This window comes from Heterocephalus glaber, unplaced genomic scaffold, assembly GCF_053883595.1.
Source record: "Heterocephalus glaber isolate CG9 unplaced genomic scaffold, H.glaber_assembly_v1.0 deba00001481, whole genome shotgun sequence".
In the NCBI taxonomy this organism is placed as follows: domain Eukaryota; kingdom Metazoa; phylum Chordata; class Mammalia; order Rodentia; family Bathyergidae; genus Heterocephalus; species Heterocephalus glaber.
In genome coordinates this window covers 54,896,073-54,919,097 of record NW_028258317.1, presented here as the reverse complement: position 1 = coordinate 54,919,097, position 23,025 = coordinate 54,896,073, and the positions used below count along the sequence as shown (strand labels likewise).

The 23,025-nt window shown below is 39.7% G+C and overlaps 1 protein-coding gene across 1 annotated transcript in view; it reads right to left on the bottom strand.

Moving 5' to 3' along the window:
* Gda (guanine deaminase) overlaps positions 1-23,025 on the bottom strand; it is a 76,514-nt gene that overhangs the window by 52,423 nt on the left and 1,066 nt on the right. The window lies entirely within an intron of this gene.

Sequence of the window (23,025 nt, the reverse complement as noted above, 5' to 3'; positions counted from 1 at the left end):
AGTACAACCCATTTTTTACCTGAATACTGAGGCTATGTTGTGCCTCACATAGATTTCCTCACATAGATTTTTGTGTTTTTCCAGTTTCCTTTTAACATTACACTCAAATCACAATTTCCAAAATCTAGTTCTCATCAGTGAAGAACAAATGATTATCCAATGATGTTCTGTTGTTCAAAGTAGAAAGCAGAAGACACTACAGTTAATGTCTCCTATTCTGCCTGATTTTTCAGCCACACTCAAATCTACTACAAAAGATTAGTGTACACCTCACTTGAAGTCCTCTTTAGCAGGAGAGAAATCTTCAACACATTTATCTTTCACTTGCCAAAAGTCAGTGGAACAAGGGCTGGGTTCTTCTGCCTTGCATGGTAAAGGAATCAGTTCTTTCAATACAGCACCATCAGCTCACCCAAACTTAAAGGTCCAGTGTAGCCTTTTCCTGTGAACTTTATGTCCATTTGTACTTGATATTTTCCTTGATATCTCATTTGGATTTTTCCCATGGTATCTCAAAGTCAACATGTCTAAAAGAGTATATGACCACCTTCCTGAAGCTAATCCCTGTTTCAGAGTTTTCTGTGCTAGAGAATGAGACTTGAAGGTACAAGGCAGAAACATTTGACACATCTTTCTCTTCCTTTCTTGCACAAAACCTCAACAGCTTCCCATTGTATTTGATTATTTACTTATTTATTTTTGCAGTGCTGGAAATCAAATCCAGGGCCTCATACATGCTAGATAAGCACTCTACCACTAAGGTACACCCCTGATACCCCCACTGCATTTAAGACAATGAAAAATTTTGTAACATAATCTAAAGTATAATAGATGGCTTGGCATCTACCTGCCTCCTCAGCCTACTCCCATGCCCTGCGTTTCCCTCCCAATCACTGTCTCTGCTCCAACACATAGGTCCCATATTACACCTGGTATGTACCTTGCTCCTCCCACCACAGGCCTTGACAAATGACATCTCCAAATGGAACATCTTTCCAATTAACTTCAATTCATCTTTCCTATTTCAGTTTGGCTGCCCTGACCTAAGGAAGCCTTTCCTGATTAGAAGCATCACTCCCATCTATACCTCTATTCTCTGTTAATGATTCTCACAGCACAGGTGCTTTGCTTAGTAGTTCCTACACAAAATGTGGAACCAAACTCCTGCCTGGCTTAAATCTTTTTCAGCTGTGTGAATTTATGCCAGTCACTGAAACTCTCTGTCCTTGTTTTCTGATGTATAAAGTTGGAGTAATATTTATTTATGAACATGCTGTGAGGGCTAAATGAGACAATATAGGTAAAAGTCTTAGAACACATGGCAGGCATTACATAAGTCTGAGCTGTTGTTTTATTATAGTTGCAATATGACAACTGTAATTCCTTTATTCATATCTGTCTTTCTCATTAGATGGAAATTTTTTTTTTTTTGGACCGGGGATCGAACTTGGGTCCTTGTGCTTGCACAGCAGGCAGCAAAACCACTGAGCTAAATCCCCGGCCCTAGATGGAAAATTTTATGAGAGTGTAGATGCTAGTTTTACTCACTGAAGTGTCTGGCACAGTCTTAACACATGAGAAGTCCTAATTTACATTAGGTATGTGAATAAATGGACATGAGGTAGAGCCTGGACTCTGGAGGCCTTGAAGTATCAAAAGTACTAAAGAATTTAGAATTTATTTTCTGGAAATTTTTAAACAAGAGTCACATATGAAAAGCAACGGAGCCGTGACTGTAAGGTAAGTTGGGTAGAGAACTTAGTGACAGTGACAGCCTTTTTCTGACAATTTGAATGGTTTATCTGAGTTGAGGCAATGGTTAGTTAGCCTCATGTGCTCATAGGTGGGGCTTTTGGGAGGTGAGTAGATCATGGGGGCATGATACTCACTAGTGGATTAGTCTATGGCTGAGTTTTTACCTAAATGTAATTTGGAAGGTGAAGCCTGGTTGGATGAGGTGGGTCACTGGGGCATAGCCTAGGAGGGTGTATCTCCCTCCTCTCACTTCTGCTCCCCCTTGATCGCTATCTGCTTCCTGCTGCCATACTATGAGCTCTTTCTCTTCTGCCATTCTGCCCTGCCTTGGAGCCAGCCCACTATGCACTGAAAGCCTATAAACTATGAGCCAAAATAAAACTTTCCTTCTTTAATTTTCAAGTGTCTGGTATTGTGTCTCAGTGATGAAAAAAGTAACTTATACATATGTCTATTTAAATACTAAAGGTCTGAATGTGAGAATGAGGACAGAAGGACAGAGGTATAGAAGCCAGGATAGCCCTGGAATGACAGTGTAGGCAGAGCTTGAAGACAGAGCTGTTCAACAACAGGAGTGGACACAACACCTCAGCTCTCAAAGATGACCAGGTCTAAACACAGAGCTAGGAGTCTTCTGTGTGGGGATGAACTTGTACTCCACAGGAGGGACTGACATATAGGGGCAAGAGAAGTGGAGAAGAGTTGATGGGAAGTCTGAGTTGAGGGCTCATTGAAAGAGTCTAGAAAGGTGAGAGGAGCCAGGAATGATAAAAGGTACAGTCAGAGTAACAATATGAAGGACCACTCCCACCCACTGGGTAGGATTTCACAGATCCTGGAGGATTTCACTTCCCCTGGAGACATTCTTGACATGCCACTTCAAGCTAAGTGAGGTGCCCACTTTGGTACTGTTTAGCAATAGCACTGTGGTAAGCTAGATAATGACCCCTAAAGATATCCAGGTCCTTATTCCTGGAACTGTAAGTATATCACCTTATATGGCAAAGGGGTCTCTATAGATGTGGCTAAATTAAAGGTCTTAAACAGAAGGTATTATCCCAGATAATCAGGGGAGAGCTCTCAAATACAATCAGTGTCAGACAAATCAGAGAGCTATGACACAAAAGGCAGTACGATCAAGATGGCTTTGTAATTACCTTGACACAGGAAAAACTGAAACAAAGATGTTTTCAATTACACCATCCCTATGGTGTGAATGCTTTTGCTCTTGAAGGAAACACTGAGATCCCACCATGCCCTACCCCTTCTCTGCTTCCAGTCTATCAGGAAGCGAGCAACCTCCTCCACTATACACGCCCATCATGATGTACTGTGTTGCCAGAGTCCCAAACCAATAAGACCATGTGACCACCGACTGAAACTTCTGAAACTGTGAGCCAAAATAAACCTTTCCTCCTTATAAATTGATTATTTCAGATATTTTGTTACAATGATGGGAAGTTGACAGAAACACCATTTCCTTTTTGCAGATGAAGAAACTGAGTCACTGACTGAGTCCCTTGTTCAAAGTGACATAGCTAGAAATGGTAGACAAAGTCTAGTTATAAAGACGGTACTTTCAGCAGTTCTGCCATGAGAGAAATTAAATGTTTTACTGTATGGTACTCAAATGTTTGGGGTACATGTAAGTAGGATATAGTCACCAGTCTTTGAGTGTTTTTGAGTTTCTGTCTTACTAAGGCAAACTTCTAAGGGGTACTGGCAATTTGTCAGTAAATTTTCCAAAGCAATTACATGGCTCTTCCAAGGTCATCAAATTGTTAGTTCTTAATCAGTTTTCAGTGACAATGTTCATATTACATGTCAGGACTTTATTTTTTGCCATGTTGGGACTTAAACCCAGGCCCTCACACATGCCAGTCAAGCTCTCTACCAGAGCTTTAGAAGCAGGCAGAGTAAGGATAGGAATTTGGAAATGAAGAAAAATAAGCTAGTATTTATGTATGGCTAGCATCTTTATACAGAAAAATAATTTGCAAGTGCAGTAGCTAAGCTTGTTCTGAGTTTCTTTTATTGGCTCCAACAGTAGTTTGTTGAGCTAAGCAGGTGTATTAATGCTTATAAGAGCTTTCAGGGCTGGGGCAAGGCTCCTCAAAAGACAGCAGTGCTCTGAATCAGATTTAATGCAAGACACAGAAATTTGCAAGACTGGCCCACAATGGCTGCCCACAGAATCAAACGTAGAAGAGTGCAAAAGATCTAGGCATGTGCTAGAGATCCGAAGGATCCAGATGAAGGCCTGGAGCCCACAGAAATGTCCAGTATGAGTCTGCATCAGGAGGCCAAAGGATCTGTGACAGAAGACTAAGCAGTTTGTGCTCAGAGGTCAAAGGGTTGGTGCTAGAAGCTAAGGAGTGTGCACCTGCAGGCCAAAAGGCCGGTACTGGAAGATCAAGAATCTGTGCCAAAAGCTAGGAGATGATGTGACCAAGGCAAAGGTGAAGACTGGAGCTCCTCCAAAGAGAACAGCCAAAACTCCTCCGAGGAAAATCAGCTGAAACCCTTCCCTCTCATTCTCCTTTTTATACTGTTCTGACGACAATTCTCCCTAAAGTGCATCTTCCACGCCCAGAACCAGGCTGACTAAATTCAGCTGGGTGTTTCCACTCAAGTTGACAATCAAGTAACTACCACAGCAGGGTATTTGAAATATTAATCACATGAAACCTAATGCCTGGTCCACTTTGAAGTCACCATTAGAGAACACAAATAAGGAGCTAGAGAGTTATCAAGTCACATGGAGTAGTTCTTGTTGAGCTCAGATTTTATTTAACTCTGTCCTTTTTGAAATGGAGCCACACTCTGACTTAATTTGGTTATTCTGAAGACACGATCGTCATAACTGACATAATTTCTTTACATATTCTTATTGATTCTCTGAGTTTGATTTTCTTATAAATTACACTGTGGAATAAGATACCTGGTGTGACTTATTTAAAGAACTTCCCCAAATCATGGATATGACATCATGGGAGTACTGTTTAGAAGAAACAAACTGGACCAATATTTTGCTTTTCTGCTATCACCAAACTTCCCAATACACTGTCAATCTCATAAAAACCTTGTAGAATATTTCTAGGGGAACAGAAAATGGCTTTGAAATTAATATGACCAGAGAACACATTTTTAAATTACTGTATTCTTAACATACGATTGCTAGTCAGCTTTCTATCACTGTAACAAAACACCTGAAATAATCAGCTTGTACGGAAGAAAGATTTGTTCTGTTTCATGCTTTCAGAGGTTTCAGTCCAGGCTGACTTGACCTGGTCGCTTTGGGCCTGCTGTGAGGCGGAGGAAATCTGCTCACCGCACGGCAGCAGGGAAGAGAAAGGGAAGAAAGAAGGGCTGGGATCCCAAGATCCCCTCAAGCACATACCCACAATGCTGTAGCTTCTTTCCACTAGGCCCCACCCCTTAAAGGTCCTGCCACCTGCCAACAGCACCATGGGGGATGAAGCCTTCAATACGTGGGCTTCTGTGGGCCCCCTGTCTAAACTATACCAATGCCATACAATGTTTTACCTTCATTAAAAATGATCATTTTCTTACTTATGGATTCCACAAATACTGCTCAGCACATTCTGCCTCCCAGATCAGTTGCCCCATTTCTGAGGACACAATGTAGGCAACACACACTCCTGGCCCTCACAGAGTGTATAGTTTATGGAAGGAGCCATACTAATAAGAAAAAACTATTTTGACAAGATTTACATCTTCACTTGTTTGGAAATTTCCTTAAGAACAATACAGAGGAAAATACCGAATATTCTTCAGCATGCGGAGATACTGCATATTTGACAGGATGGGATGTTACACAGAGCTTTGACACTGATAGGCACCTGTGTCAATGGCTACCGACCAGCACACCAACACGCACCTCCCAGGACTCACACACCAACACAAAATTACAAATTATCTTCCAGGCTCCTTTAGCCTGCACATGCTAAGGGCCTGTGGCAGAGTGTCTGACAATCAAATCATTACGTACAGAGGAGAGGATCAGAAATGTCAGGGTTGGACAGGAGGCTATTTAGAGCATGCTTTTCTTGGACTATTTTTTGCCATGTTCAAAAAGACAGTATCTCAAATGATAACTGTTCAAGGAACTTCATATTCCTTAAATGTATATGTTATATCCAGCTGACTGCTGAGGTTACGTAAATGAATAAAAAGCCATCCTTGGTTTTTAAGAGTTTACTTTCTGGCAGAAGAATGAGATTTACATGCATGTAAGAAACAACAATGAGAAACTAGAGACATTTATAGCTAAGTGGATGCACATTGAGGTGATACTCTTAAGTGAAATAAATAGGACACACATGAGTAAATACCAAATAGTTTCTCTGGTGTGAAAAACTAAGAGTGTAAATAAGAATCAAAATGTATAATTGATAGTGTGAAACAGGAAGAAAAAGTCTAAAGGGGTAGGGGAAGTGGGAGGGGTAGGGGAAAGGAAAGAATGGAAAAGAAAAAATATGAGAAAAGGAAAACAATGGAAACAAAGTCTTTATAAATAAGGAAGGGTGGAGGGAGTGAAGGGAGGACAGGGAAATGAGGAAAAAATAAGAACTAAGATACATCATGTAAAGGTACAAGTTTCCAATGATGAATGTAACTGTATTGGTTTTTTTTTTTTTTTGGTACCAGAGATTGAACTTGGGACCTTGCGCTTGCAAAGCAGGTGGTGGAACCACTGAGCTAAATCCCTGGCCCAATGTAACTGTATTGTACATCTAAAATGTACCAATAAACTTAATGGAAAAAAAGAATAAGTAAATAAATAATGTGTTCCCCTCATCCAAGGTGAATAAGTTGAGCCATATTATTTTCAAACAGGAATTTTATTTTAAAAATAAATTACATGTTTCCTCATTCAAAAAAAAAAAAGAAACAAAGAACAATGCATGTTGGCATGTTTCTAAACATCAAATTGGCATTAGGGACTGAGCTTTGAAAATGAAAGAAAGGAAAATAGTCAAGGTGTTTATCTGGGGTGATGACAGTTAAGATATCTATAGGAGGGATATAGAAGTAAAGGCATTAAGAGTGTGGAGAAAAAGGTGGAGAAGTGCAAAGACATGAAAAATGTAAATTTATGCAGAAGAATTTAATATATCATAATTTTTTTAGCAGTTCTTTTTTGCATTTTGTCTTATCATTCAATCTACTCGTGATTTGGGACTTCTGGGTTTTTGTTTTGTTTTTTGAGACAGGATCTTACTCAATAGTTGAGGGGCCCTTGAATTCACTATGTTCCCTGGGCAGGCCTTGAACTCATGGCAATCCTTCTACCTCAGTCTCCGGAGTGCTGGGATTACAATGGGGTGTGCTACCATGCCCAGCCCTGATTTGTCACTTTTGAAGTATCCACTCCTGTCTACATTAAGGGATTTCAATTGCCATAACCTAGCCTTAATCTTGTTTTCCTCCTTCCCACTAGATTGTCCTGACAGTAGGGAAAAAATTTAGAATGAATGCACAAATCTCCATTCTTACATAGAAAGGTTATAGTTTTTCCTTCTCAATGGAAGTCACTGACATGTTGTTGTGGGTTTGTTTTCTTTTTCCTTTCCTCAGCTGTACAGTCTTCCTTGTACCGTCATTCACTTAGGGGTGAGGTGAGAAGGGAGGAAAGAGGACAGTCTCAGTTGCATTAGGAAGAGGAGATATTACAAAATGCTTTGGTAGAACCAAACTGTATTTTTGAATAATGGAAACATCTGCATTTGCTGTCTTCCCTGGTTCTACAAGTTTGTTTAACACATTCCCACCAGCTTGAAGCTCTGGTGTAGTACATGCATGACCGTCCCATTGGACAGCTTGTACCACCGGTGGTATAAATGGATCTCATTGCTTTTTTTTTGGTACTGGGATTGAACTCAGGTCCTTGAACTTGTGAGGCAGGTGGCAGAACCACTGAGCTAAATCCCCGGCATCTAATCACTTTTAGCAGTCTTTTTACTAATAAAATTAATTTAAAAAACCAACTGATGGGACAGTCATACATGTATTACAGGTAGTTCAACCTGCCTGGCACTGAGACATACAAATTGTGGCTTTGTTGTGAATATGTTAATTTCAAAACTATCTCAAATGTATAGAAAAAAAATCGTGTCTTGCCTGTTTAAGCATCACAAAATAAAGTTTCACTACTGGCATCCTGCACTTTAAAACAAAAACACTGACTGTGAGAGTTCCTGTGACAATGAAAAGCTAATTTTTATTTCTGAAATAAAGTAGTGAAGTGATTATTAAGGAGGCTGAAAGTGATTCTAAGCTTTGGCACATGTATGTTTGCCAGTGCGATGTTTGGTGACCATTCAAATTAAATATTTGCAAACGGGCAAAAGTGGCATGCTTACATAACTTCTGAAATGTCTCTAGAGAGTAGTTAATCATTTTACAATATGGGAAGGCTGAGAAACACATAAGAACACAGGAATATGAGCACAAATGAATTCTGAATTAGTTTGAGTGTGTATACACAAAAGTCACTTGAAACCTAAAGACACCCCAAAGCTTTGGCAAAAGATTTGAAGACTGGAGGAGAGTTGAGGGTATTATGACCCTAGAATGCTACAAGTGCAAGCATCTGTATAAAAATGCTTTGATTAACTTAAGCACTGGGGGAACGAAATAAATGTAACTTATTTTATTACTATGGGAAGCACTTTTTATTTTTATATGGGAAATAAAATATACATTTAATATCTCAAAAAGGTTTTCAATCAGCATAATCTGTATTTCCTTAGCTTCGACCCATCCCAAAACCCAACCTAATCTGATTGCCACCCTCTTTCTCCACCAAAATAAGCTTCCTAGAATCAACAGTTACCTGGAGTTACTAAATTCACTGGTCAGGCTTCCATTGTTGTTTTTACTGCTACTTCTCAGTCACATGTTTTGCCCTATTCCTCCTTGAAGTATCCACATCACTTGCCTTCCAGGGCAAAACTTACCTACAGTCTTTCTCTGACTTTCAGGTTATCCTTCTCATTTCATTCATTCTCTTTTATTCCAAACCCAACCACAGGGTTTAACCTTTTTCCTCTTCTCAGCCCTTGTTTTACATTTTATGTCTTATTCTAAGGTATCTCATCTGAGCTCAGGCCCTGCAAGCCAACACATGCATGACATCTCTACGTGGATGTCACAAAAGCATGTGAACTTGGTACGACCCCTGGAGCTGCTCTCCCTAGCCCAACCTCTTCTATCCCCTAGCTCAGTGATGGCCACTACTTCCATCCAGTCATCTCAAGCCCGAAATCCAGGGGAAATTTCTCCCTTTCCCTTCATAATCATTTGTCATCCAATCCCATTGACCTTGGCTCTTCCTTGTCTCACAGATCTGCCTACTTCTCTCCATCAACATCTAGCTGTCTCTTTCACTGCAATCACCTTCTAACTTATCTCTTCCAGCAAATATTTCTTCCTTCATCCAAGTCTGATTACCACTCCACAATTATTAATATATCTCAGAAGGGCAAATCCAATCTACTATCCTACTAACATACTTCACTGGCTTTCCCTTTTCCTTGGGGAGGGGAAAAGGGTCTGTAGGCAGGGAAATAATAGAATATGGGTCTCATTGAACTTTCTGGAAAATACTGACTAGAAAGAGCTAGAACTTTGCTGGCAGGAGTAATTAAAAGGGAGAGAACTCTGCCAGGTCCCCTAAGTTAGCTGCCTGTCCTCAACTCCAGTAAGATGCAAAGGAGACAAAAGGAGGAGGGAGCTATATAATAGGAAATTCTCATTTAGTATATAATATATATATAAATATTCATACAGACACATATATTCTCACTGTGTCAGTGCACTAGATACACATGCATCCCCTCACCTAATCACTAGCTTGATCTTTTACGTAAGGTTCCTCTTAATGAATCTATAAATTCCAGAGATAAGACAAGCAAGCAAGAGAAAATTAAATAAAACCCACCTAGGAATGGGCACATAGGTGATGGTGCCCAGGTTAGGGTCTTGGGGCCTGGGACAGCCAATCAGGTTGAGTTGCAAAAAGCTCCAAGGGGAAGGGTGTCTGTCACTTGATAAAAGGTATTCACCTTTTTGGTGCCCCTTACCCTTCGGGGTAGCGATCTTGTCCTTTCTCCCCTTTTTCAAACAGTGTTTCCCTTTGAAACTTTGCTCCTTTAATTCATTAATGCTGCTGAGTTTACATACCCGGTTGGCTGCAAAGCAATGGTGCAGTATACAATCTTCAGACATTACACTTGGAATAAAGGGAAAGATCAACAATGACAACCTGGGGGCCATCACTTATGTCTTGGGCATCATCTGTTTCCACCATCTTCTCTTTCTCCATCCTTCACTTCATAGTTTCTGGCTCTTTCTCCCTCTAGTCTTTGTTAAAGTCCTTTTCCACCCCCTCTCTTATTTCTTTCTGTTTAACTTTCAAACAGAGCTCAAATATCACTTCATTAGGATGCATTCTTGAAGAATCTCCTCAAAATAAGCTAAGTTCTCTGGATTTACATCTCCATAACACTCTGCATTTTTTTTTCCTTTTTAGAAATTTTACACTTACCCATTCGATTATTGAATCGGAGTGCAATTAAATTAGAGACGGCATCTCTTTTGCTTCCTATTTTATCCTAACATCCTGAAGTCTTTGGTCTTCATCTGCAATTATCAACTCTTAAGAACGCCAAGCATAGGGCCGGGGATTTAGCTCAGTGGTTTCGCCACCTGCTGCACAAGCACAAGGACCCAAGTTTGATCCTCATTAATAAAAAAAAAAGGGGGAGACTTAAAAAAAGGGGGAGACATCTCTTTTGGGCCAGGGATTTAGCTCAGTGGTTCCACCGCCTACCTTGAAACTAGAAGGTCCTGAGTTCGATCCCTGGTCCATCCCCCCGCCCCACCAACAGAAAAAAAACAAAGAATACATGCAAGAACGCCAAGCATAATAGCTTCACGGGGCCATTGAGTCCTGGCTCTGTTGGAACATGAAGAGGTAAAAGCTAGGGATCCTGAATGACTTCTGTGTTTGATACTTCATAAAAGAGCTTAACATTCCATGAGACAACTACATGCACAGAAAGAAAAACTGCCTCCCTGTTAAATAGTGCAGGGCAAAAAAAAAATATATCTGCCCCATTATAAGAAAAGTGCTAACAATGTTACTTCTTGGATTGCTAGCACCTTGGCTACAACCTGCTGAGAAAGCTGAATGACCATTTCTTGTCTACTCTGTACATGGCATAACAACCCATTCTGTTCATTCTTTTGTTAAAAAGCATCTATTGAAATGCTAGTTTTGTGCAAAAGTACTATGCAAATTACTATCAAGAACAGGGGATCAATAACAAGAACTATTGTTTATGGAGAGTCTACCATGTTCCAGGACTATACATTGTAAGTGGCAATTTTCAAACCCATTCCAATTACTATTTTATAAAGAAGCAAACCCTTAAACACAATTCAAACTAAAGGTATAAGCGGGCCTTTATGATCTACATTATTCCAGGTCCTAACATGGGCTTAATTAAAAGCATTTGAGAACTTCATGAGGTCTCAGAGTCCTAATTAAAATCCACTCTTCCAGGGTTCTTAATTATTCACCAGGACATGAAACTACTTATAGTTTCCAGTGGCCAAATACATTGTTAGCAAGCATGGAGATTTTAAAAACCTAGAGTTCTTATTCAAACAACCGGTTGTATGGAAGATATTTTTAGCCACTGTACATTTGACTGGGTCCTAAAGTGAACTTTTCAAACCTGGCTAACCTGAGAAGAAAAAACCCAAGCATCATTTACCCAACAAATATTCATCTGAGTGCCTAACAACTGCTAATGTTGTGGCTACAAAGGTGATACAGTTAAGGAGCTATCTTCAAGCTTATGTTATGGGGAAGATTCATGAGATCAAGTAGGAGTTATAATGAGGTACTGAGCAAAAAAGGAGGCACACAGAAGTGTGAGATTGATGTCAGCAATGACCTCATTGAAGAACTGATGCGAAAACTGAGTCTTAAAAGGTGTATTCGTGAAGCAGACTGAACTGGAGAAAAATGGACAAAGACATGGACATGAAGGCAAATACAACATGGAAGGCTGAGCATATACAAGGTCAAGCCACACTGATCCTATAGTGAGGCAACAGGGAAGTATAAAACAATTTTTAATAAGTCAGTTTTCAAAACTTATGCATGAAATATTCACAGAGGCATTGCTGACAGTAGCTAAAGGCTGAAAAAACTCAAATACCTATAGCTAAAGAGAGGATAAGCATAATGTCGTCCATCCAAACAATAGAACAATATTCAGACATAAAAAGGAATGAATTCTGACACCTGCCATGACTTGGATGAACCTTGAAAATAAGGGGAAAAAATGTAGACACAAAAGGTCATGTATTTTGTATGTGTACATTTATTAAGAAAATCCAAAATAAGCAAATCTATATAGGGAGAAAGTAGATTAGTGGTTGTCAGTGGATGAAAGAGGGGATAGAGAGTGAGTGTTGAATGGGCAGTGAGTTCCCTTCAGGATGATGAGCATAATCTGGAAATAGATAGTGGATGGTGAGTACAGTGGTACTGCAATGTGAGTATAATAAATAACACTGAACCTTATACTTCAAAATGATTAACTTTATGTTACATTTATTTTACCATATTTAAGAAAACACAAATTTTAAAATAAATTAGTTTTAAATTATAAAATCAAAGCAAAATAAGCAAGCAAAACCTAACAATACAAAAATGTAAGATTATGCCAAGTGTGGTGATGCACGTCTGTGATTCCAGCACTCGAGAGGCTGAGCAGAAGGATCACCACAAGTTTGAGTTCAGTCTGGGCTATGTAGTGAGTTCAAGGCTAGTCTGAACCACACAGTGACAGCTATCTCAAAAATTAAAAAAATAAAATAAAATTATTCTCCACTCCTAATCTATAAAAGGTAACTATTGAGTTTTATTTCAACATCTCCTTCCAGAAATTTAATTTATGAGTATATAAAAGTATGGGTGTGGAGGGGTGTATGGTTTTATGTCATACACACTTTTTCTTTTCACTGAAGCTGTTGGGGAATTCTAGGACTTTAAAATTTTTATATCTTTATATGTAAGCCTAAAACTCACCTTAAATTAGGATTACTTTGCTTTAGCCTCCAAAGATTTTTTTTAAAACCTATGAATCAATAGCTTGTCAATAAATTGAGTTTCACACAGCTGGGTTTTAAGGTAGGGTTTGCTGAGGAAGGTTCATTTTGTCAAAATAATCATTTAAAAACATAATATTAAGCAGAAAAGAGAAAAAGCACTGTGACCATAGCAACAGATCCTACAGTGCCGCCACGTGAGCAAATCCATGACAGAAGTGCAGACATGAAGGATGTTTATGGTGAAATGGCTTCAGCTGATGTGTGAGGAACAAATGGCTAGAAGAAAATAGCATTTCTCAGAGACACCAACTTCAACAGTCAAAACGATTTTGAAAAACATCTATAAGCTACAGTTTATATAATTTATCCTTTTGAGTTAATCAGTAAATGTAGTTGTTACAGTTTGGATCTGGAATATCCTTCAAAGACTCAGTTGGGGAAAGTTGGGTCCCCAGCTGATAGTGCTACTGGGAGGTGGTGGATATTCCAGAAGGTGGGGCCTAACTGGAGAAAGGTAGTTTACTGGGTGTGCCCTTGAAGGGGATATTTTGTCCCCTGCCCTTGGCTTTCTCACTTTTGTGGTGAGTAGACTTCTCTGCCACACATTCCTGCTGCCATAATCTGCTGCCCCAGGCCTAAAACAATGGACTAAAACAGCTGACCATGGACTGAAGCCTCTGAAATCATGAGCCCAAAACAACCTTTCCTCCTTTAAGTTGATTTTTCTTTGGTATTTTGTCACAGCAATGGAAAGCTAACCCAGCAACAAAGTCAAGTGGACAATGCTTTCACTGAGGAAAAGGGAAAGGTTTTTGGAAGCTAGGATATAAAGTCAAAGACGTTCATGAAGCAAAAACTTTTGAGAGATGCTCTCATATTTATTGCTTAACTTAGAAAATGTATCAGATGAGATGAATCTGTTGTTAGTCTTTGGAATTAAATCCTTATTAACAATGTGAGTAAGGAAGCCTACTGGTAAACTTACTGTTTGACTATCACAAAAGCTACAGGATAGGGCCGAGGATTTAGCTTAGTGGTTCCGCCGCCTGCCTCCCAAGTGCAAGGTCCCAAGTTCAATCCCCGGTACCAAAAAAAAGAAAAAGCTACATGATGGCTTTAAGAAGGAGAAAACTCACTCATCATTACTAGATATATACTGCAGAGGTAAGATCAACACTCTGAACCTCAGCTTCCTTGTCTATAAAATAAGGAAAACAATTTCATCTCAGAAAGCAGTCATGAAGACTATATATTAATATGCAAAGCATTCAGCACAGGACCTAGCATGTAACAAATGTTCAGTAAAAGTTCAATATTATTATTCAGTATAATCAATTTTACCATCAATATGCATTGTATCTGTGAGTTCATAATCAAATGTTGAGAGCAAGAACCCTAATGCAATGTATGAACTGCAAATAAAATTCATTACTTTTAAAACATTTTGTAATATTTTAATGTTCAACTGCTTAATGTAGAGAGATGGTAGTAATATTTTAATTGATACCTTAATTATACCATAAAAGTACTACAGAACTCATTGAAAAGTTTTAATTTGCACTGAATGCCCAATAATAATACCTTGCACTTTTAGCATCTTGGATGCACCAGGAAAGAATGACACATTGCTCTTCTCCCTACGGGCAAGCCAATTTTAAAGCCAATGTGACCACAGAGGTCTGTGTAAGTTGTTCCAGAACAAGCTGAGTATGGGATGTGGACAGCCACTGAACTGGCCTTGGGAAGGTCCCTTCCTGACTGGACAGGGCAGGCAGCATTGCAGACAGATGGCTGGAGTCAGCACCCAAGTGCAGCATCATGTGGCCACAAGGAACAAGGGCAGCAGCGGCCACCATGGACTTGGAGGTAAGGCAGTTTCCTCATTTAAAAACCAGAGAACTGGAAGATGCCTATTCAGAACTGAAAAATGCCCCACAATGGCAGTATCTTTATCTTGTTCACAGCTATAGCCCCAGGACAAGAAACCCTGGGATCTAACACTCAACCAACATCTGTGAATGAATGATGCTTGGATCATAAAGCTCACCAGGAATTCAGGAAGGGTGAAGAGAGAAGAACAAGAGGTCTCAAAACAGATGGCACTGGACTTTCTAATAATTGTAGTGGGTAGGGAGGGGTTCGAAGTACTTCTCTTGAACACTGGATGCAATTTTTAAAGTGACATGATTAGTGCTCAATTAGTAGGCCCGAAATATTCCTAATATATCAATCATTGAAAGCATTTAAGTAACGGCCAAGCAAGGATGTTGTACAGATGAAACCACTCTACTGGAGACTCAAGATTGGATAGTCTAGAAATTTTTGACACTTTTAAGTCACCCTTTCAAGATTTGATGAAAAATCTACCTGTAGACATTGGAACAATCTAGGGGTCAGGAGGATGGGGAGGGGTGCAGCCAAGGCAGGTAGATACAAATAGATAAACTTTTAAAAACAGGATAAGAAGGAACCCTCTTAAAATCTATCTCAATCTGTCTATTTAAACATACCTCTTATCAACTCCTTCATTAAGCACATATGTATCCTCCTTCAATCAGTCTTATGAATTCAGATTTATGCACCTTGATTTAGATTAAAGGCACCATTTTTGCATTGTTTGGAGAAGCTTGGGGTTGCAGGAAGGCTGCAGATTTAACAGATCGGGACTTGGGTTAAGTTTGATGGGTGCTGGGAACTGAGACATCAAAATAGCTTTACTGGCGAGAGAAGGAAACAATGCTGAGGGAAAAGACCAAGCAAAGAGGCAGCACAGTTTCAGTGGGTAAAGAGCCAGAAGGTGAACAATAGGAGAGAGAAGATCTTGGCTACAGAACTCAAAGGTACAGAAGCAAAGGGGCAGGACTTGATGGGGCTGAAATCGTCCCCAGGGTCATTAAATCAGATAGAGAAAGGTGATAAATGCTAAAGAGGAAACAGATCTAGATTCAAATCCCAACTGTGTTCTTTCTCAACTGTCTCTCTTTGGGCAAGCCACTTACTTTCATTGCTTCATGTTCCTTGTCACTGTATCCATTGATGGAGCCAATTTAAAAATACAACCCTTTACCCTGAGTACTTAGCTCTAAGTGGTAAATCCATGTTTTACTGCAGTTGGAACATGTTGCTTATAATATGTCACAGAATCTAGTTCTTTGGTACATTAAAGCATATACCAGGTACTCAATATTTGTGGAATACATGGTTCAAACCGTAATGTATTTACAGATAGAGGAATCCAAGAAAGTGATTTCCAGTTCCTGTGTTTTCATTTCTAAGAGCCTTTAAAAAGTAATATCATTTTCAAGCCAAAGTGGATTTAATCAACAGAACAAATTAACTTGTGAACATTTAATTTAGGGTAATAAAAATCAGTTGACATAAGACTAAATTTCACGCAATGTTGCACTTTCTAAGGTACCCATAAATATATTAAAGGAACCTTCTTAGTAAAGATAAAGCAAATTGAGCAACAGTTACTGTAATTTTCTCAGATAGTTCATTCATTTAATAAATACTGAACACCTACACTATTTGCAAGATCCTGTGTTTTCCAGGGAGTAGTAACTATTTCTACATTTTTGTGTGTGTGTGTGTCGAGGATCGAACTTGGGGCCTTGCGCTTGCGAGGCAGGTGGCGGAACCACTGAGCTAAATCTCTGGCCTATTTCTACATTTTTATAGGTTATGCAACTAGGAACTTAGAAACTACTTGAATGAAAATATACACAAACAAGGGGCATAGTCAGCAAATGTATGTAAGCATATGAAAAACAGACAATAAAAGAGATGTCAGCAATAGGGACAGATCAATTGGGAATACAGAAGTAATAAAAAAGTTTGGAGATGATACTTGAATTGATCTTAAAGAATGTCTTCAGTACAAGCAAAACCGAAGACAAGACACAGTTCAGAGTCAGTACATCTTCCATCTTAATCTGTTTTCTGTTGTTAATAACACAATCTCATAAACTGGGAAGTCATAAAGAAAAGAGGTTTATTTTGGCTGATAGTCCTGGTCCAAGGTCAAGGGCCATAAATGATGATGGCCTGTTGGCAGAGTCCTGAGGCAGAGCAGGACATCACACAGCAAGAGACAGAGTACAGGTATGTACATGTTTATCGTGTCTCTCCCTCTTATAAAGCCACCAGTATTCAATCAGGAGGTTCCACCCTGATGACATTATGAGATCTAATCCTAATTACATTGCAAAGGCCTCACCTCTGAACACATAATCTTAATACCTCAAAGGGAGGATTAAATTTCAACCTGTGAAACCTTGGATTGGGAGGCTCAGATGCATTAGGAAATTTGTGCAAGTAAGTGGTAGAGCTGACTTCATATAATCTGGCTCCATGTTAACTACTCTTAACTACTGTGAAAACACTAGCTTGAAATATATACAAAACTTTATGGGAAAACAGAAGTAGCAATTGATCCCAATTAGGGGATAACGGCCAGAAAAGCTTTGTGGAAAAAGGGGACATCAGAACTGGGCCTTAAAGGAAGCAACATTTCATTTGGATAGACAGAAGTCAAGCGGAAAGTGAATTAAAAGGAGGGCTATTCCAACCTGGGAGATTGGTACTAACACCATGGAGACATAAAAGAACATGATGTACTAGGGAACAGCAAGAAGTTTTAAGGGACTGTCCCTCTGCTCATGACCTCATGGTATGAGTCATGGTAATCCTATTTTCATTTGCCAGACAGACATGAAGTTCAAGGAAGGATGAGAAAACAGGTTGGGTCCAAATAATGTCTAAAATGTTTTCAAAAACATTTGAGCCTTAGCACTAACAGTGAGCCACAGATGGCTGCAGAAGAGAAGATACATGATACTATCCATGGTCCAAGAAAGTAACTGTTGGTAATGTGGAGGAAACATTAGAATGGGGGAGAGAGTTTCTGTACTGTTTATCCCAAGAGACAATGAAGGGCTGGTAAGGGCAATTGCAGTGGGAAGGAATGAACAAGCATAGATATCCCAAGGGAGAACTGGCTGGGCTTGACTGGGCCTAAAAAGACACATCTTTTTGGCCAATAAAGAGAAGAAAGGAAAAGAACAAGGTAGCTAACTGTCCTTTGAAAAATATGATTCTTTGAAAATCAGTGTGATAATAGGGGTGCAGTGGGCTGCAGTGAACAGAGTACTCAACTAAAAGAGGTTTAGACGATAAAAACATTTCATCATCTCACCAAAGAAGTCTGACAGCTGTCAGTTCTATACGCAGGTAAACTGCACAAATATGTCAGAGACCAGGTTAAGTGTCTCTGAAATCCTCATAACCTTTTCCTCATATTTTCCCAAAGTGGTGGTAGCAGCTTCTGGGATCCCATCTTCACATGAAAGGATCTAAAGAAAGGAAGGGCCTCTCTTCCCACATCCTGGAAGTGTCAGAGGAGATTTCCTCTATTCCAGAATTTCATCACTGTCCACTCTTTGTTACCAAAGACAATTCCTTCACCATTTCACTTTGCCAGGTGTTCTCTCGGTCTGAATCACAAATCCTAGTGGTTCTGTCATCCTTTCCCCCTGCTTGGAAGTGTGAGGATCCATCTTCCTGCCAAGCTCAAGAACTCAGAATAACTTCCTGTCCCTGAGAAGGATGCTGGGCTAAGCCATCCCTTTTGGGGCTGTCATTAGAAGAACTTGTGAAAATAAGTATGCAGCAAATGGGTGTAGGATTATCATGACTGATTTACACCATGATGTATCCATGAGCCAAATATCTCATAAGCTGAACAAATTCAGGATGTGTTAATAAAGAAAAGGTCATGGGTGTTGAGTGTGGAACCAATCGTGTCTGTCATGAATATTTTGAACTAAGCAATCAGGAATTCACAGGATGATATTGTGATACTTGGGCACAAAAGCATCTTTGTATGAAAGCCAAGTTCCTCTTTCAACAGCCTCAGAAAGGATGGGTTAGCCCAGTCTCTCTCCCTGAGACCAGGAGGATATTCTGAGTTCTCAAGCTTGGCAGGAAGGAGGGTTCTCACCCTTCTAAGCAGAAGGAAAGGATGACACAGAACCACCAAGGATTTGTGACTCAGACCGAGAACTCCTGGTAAAGCAAGATGGTGAAGCAGTTTAAGGTGAAAAACAACTTTTCCGCAGCTTGGGAATAGCTCAGCTCAATGACCATTTCCTTCAAGAAGCCTCTCCTATCACTGGCCAATTTGTACCCCAGTGTACTATGTTCACACACTTGGTATGTACCATTATGTATACACATCTGTCTTGATGCTCATGCCTTCTAACTCTACATACACAAGTTAGCACTGGAGCTAGCTGACTTGATCTAAATAGGTACTGATTCTGTCCACTTCTCCCCATCTCCACTGCTGATAATAACTTTAATGCTCACAGAATGTGTGCCACACACCAGGAATCACTGTGTACATTTTACGTTTCTTAATATACTTAATCCTTTCAATGACCCCATGAAGTAGACTACAGTAATTATTTCATATAAAACTTAAAACTGGAAATGTTAAGTAACTTGACGAATTCACATAGGTAATAAGTGACAGAAGTGCTCTTAGGAGTTTGTCTTCATTGATACACGACATACTGCCTCTCTCATTTAAATCACATTCCATTTCATCTAAACTACTTCAATAGGATCCAATATGACTTCCTTAATGGCACTCAACTTACTTTCAATGCATCCTTTATCTTAACCCTAAGATGACCTTTAAAGATAAAATATGATCACAGTATAATCCCTCCCTCACTTCCCATGTCCTCCAGATGTTGCCCTGCCTACCTGTCTTGCCTTACCTTGTGTTATCTGCCCCCCTCATCTCTGGACTCTAGTCACCTTGCTCTTTCCTTCTTTCCTACCCCAGGACCCTTGCATAGACTGTTTCCTCTACCTGAAAGATTCCCTCTACTTTGAGTCTTGTGTGCCTTATCCTACTTAACTTTTATTCACCCTTCAGATATTTACTTAAATGACACTTCACACTGGGCAAAGCCTTCATTTCACCCCCAGACTAATTCAAATTCTGTCAGTGTATCACTAAATTATCAACCTCCGTGAGGCAGTTTTTGTACTTTGCTCATCAAAATTCAATGATGAACCCAGTATTTAGCTCAGGAATCAGTCCAGTTTTATTAGAGCAACAAATCCTAGCTGCCTTGCTAAAGGGCAAGCTCTGCAGCAAGAGCCTTAGGGAAGCAGTCTGCTGTAGTAAAAGGAGCATGACCTTTGGTCCATATTTCAAAATCCAGCTATAACACCATTATCTTTAGATGCATGATTTCTCAAGTCTCAACTTCATCTGTCAGAGGGAACAATGACACTGTGAAGGTTATGAAAATAACATGCGAGCAAAGCTAGCTGCACATGCTCCTTGGATCTTTCTTCTCCGGTGTATCTTTGTGTCCCAGGAGCTCTAGCAACTGCTCTCCTTCTCCCACCTAGCTCATCTATCCCAGGCCGTGGCTTCCTTCTCTACTACTTTGCCTTCATTGATACCACCAATGAAGAAATGTGCAAAAATGCTGCAGTGAGGAAGAGGCTAAAGATTTGTTAGGAGCAGAGGAAAAAGGGGATGGAATGAGCAGGGTACAGGTTAAGAGTATGCACTAAGTGCCGGGCACTTTCATGCATCACAGGTCATATAATATTTAACGAATGGAAATCTCATTCTACAGTTGAAGAAACTGAGGCTCAGAGAGGTTAGGCGTCTTGCCCATGGTCTCAGAGCAGGCAACTGGTAAAGACTCAGACTTAAACCCAGGTTTCTGTCTCTCCATGGCATTTGCTCCTGCCACCCAGGGCCCTCCTTTCAAAATAATTCTCTTCCTCACTCTTGCTTCTGTGTAAGTGTACATTCAAAGTCCCAAGGCATCTGGATATAAATTTAAAGTCAACCTGACTTTGGCCTATGTGAGAAGAATCAGGGAACTCAGTAATATTTGAGCACACAGTGTCTCAAGAGTAATTAAATATATGCAAATGAATCACACATGTTGAAATCCTTATTTAAAAAAAAAAGCTTAAGTAGAAAAACTATGACTTCAAAATGCCCATACCAAAGTGTTGGCTGCAAAATTTTTTAAATTAAACTTTAATTTAATGAACTAAATGTAGTTAGTTACTAGCTTTCTGCAGGCCTAAATGAATTTACAAAAAATGAGGGATGAGGAGTAGAAGACAGAAGGAAGACAGGAAATTGTGTCCCCTCTCTCTGGGATGTTACCCCAGATCCGGGTTTGAAACAGAGAACCAAGCTCCTGACCTCTCACATAACCATGCCATCACACAAACTACCTACTGTAGTTACTTAATGTGTAATTCTCCCACTACTTGGGTCTGAATCTCCTGGGACTCTTGTTTGGGTGTCACCTCCTAGGGCCCACTCCAGGCCCACGAATTGAGATTCTCTGAGGATGGTGCCCAGCAATCAGCATTTTAACACATACCTTTAGATGTTTCTAAATCATCCCAACTTTCACCACAAGAACAGTTTTAGGAGCTTGGTAAAAATGTAAACATAATGGCAATTCCACATATTTATTTAGTTCAAGGGGATATTATTTTTGGAACCTTAAAAAATTTTAAATAATAAATAAATACTTTATCCCAGCAATTCCAAAGGTGAAATATTCTTTATTTCTACATAGGGGAAATCAACTCTTGAAATGCATTAACATGCCATTTCCCTTAAACACAGTCAGAAATTGTCTGCCTAGCCCCTGGGAGGGGAGCAAGCTTTAGCAATTCACTGATTATGGATTTTCACCTTAAATCTAAAGCACTTGGTTAACCTACCTTTGCAGTTAATTTTATCTCATGAGGGAATGGCATGTTTTCTAAATTGAAAATCTCAGTAAGCTCCTTAGGAATAAACTCCCTGACTCAAACACTAATTGCATATTTCTTATTTCTCTTCTGCATAAACCCCAGGAAAGGTAATTTTTAAGATAATTTAGTTCCTTTTCTTATTCTTTGAGCCACTGTTAAAAAGCCAGTCCCCAAATCCTCCCTTCCTACTCTTGCCTACTTCCCTACCCATTAGAATCCTGGACATGAGAAATTAATTTTTTAAAAGGAATCTGAGAGTTGATCAGTTCCTTGTCACTAGACTGCCACCTCCAATCTTTCACCAGCTTAGCAGTCTCTGTACTGTGGTTTCCTGGGACTTGCCCCAAATTTGAGCCCTCTGAAACTTGAGGGCTATGTCACCCCATGCGAGGATGCCCATCTTAGGACCTACTAGAATTACAGCACTGGGTGAGCACTGAGAGTTGTATCACCTTGGAAACACAACAGCAGGCTTCCCAAATATGCACAGAGATTATTTTTAAAGCACCATATAAACAGGGTTTCTTTTTTCTCCACAAATGGAAGAGAAGAATCACAATTCAAAATTGTCAGACTGACTCAGTCATGGCTTTAGGTAAGAATAGTCTTCAATCTGACAAATTGCAAATTTGTGTATTTTGCTAACCAAACTAAGAGTTGGGATACGGCTCAAAAACATTCCATTCTCAGATTTGTTTTTCTTCCCCAAATGGAATAGCTTCACTTATTAAACTGGTCAGGGCCACTACTGAATACAGTCATCATCTGTGTTTACAGAACAGTAAATATTAGATATCAAGTTACTTTCGTCATTTGTAAAAGTCTTCATTTTTAGAAAAAAAAGTATAGAAGATATGCTCATAGAAGGCATTTTGAACCTTAAAAATGGAACTGGTTGCTTTGATGCAAATGGCTGTATGTGTGTGAGAGAATATGAATTTCTCTGGACCACTGTTACTAGTCAGTTAGCCTTACTAGTTAGTGTATTGTCCCTGCTGAATGACCAGGTGAATGGAATCAGATTCTTTGCTTATTCTGTATACTGAACAGACTAAGCAACACTGATCCAATGATCCCTCCTCTGTTACTGTTTTCACACACACAAAAAAATTCTACCAAATTTACGGAGCGCCTGTTCTGTGCCAGGCACTGTGCCAGGCTCCAGAGGTATAAAGACGAATGAAACTGTTCTGGTTCATTGGCAATCTCTAGATCTGGGAGCATATCCTCGCCTTTCCACTTGACCCTGCAGCCCAGAAGGCTGGCTGACGGACCAGTACTGGGCCAAGTACTCCACCG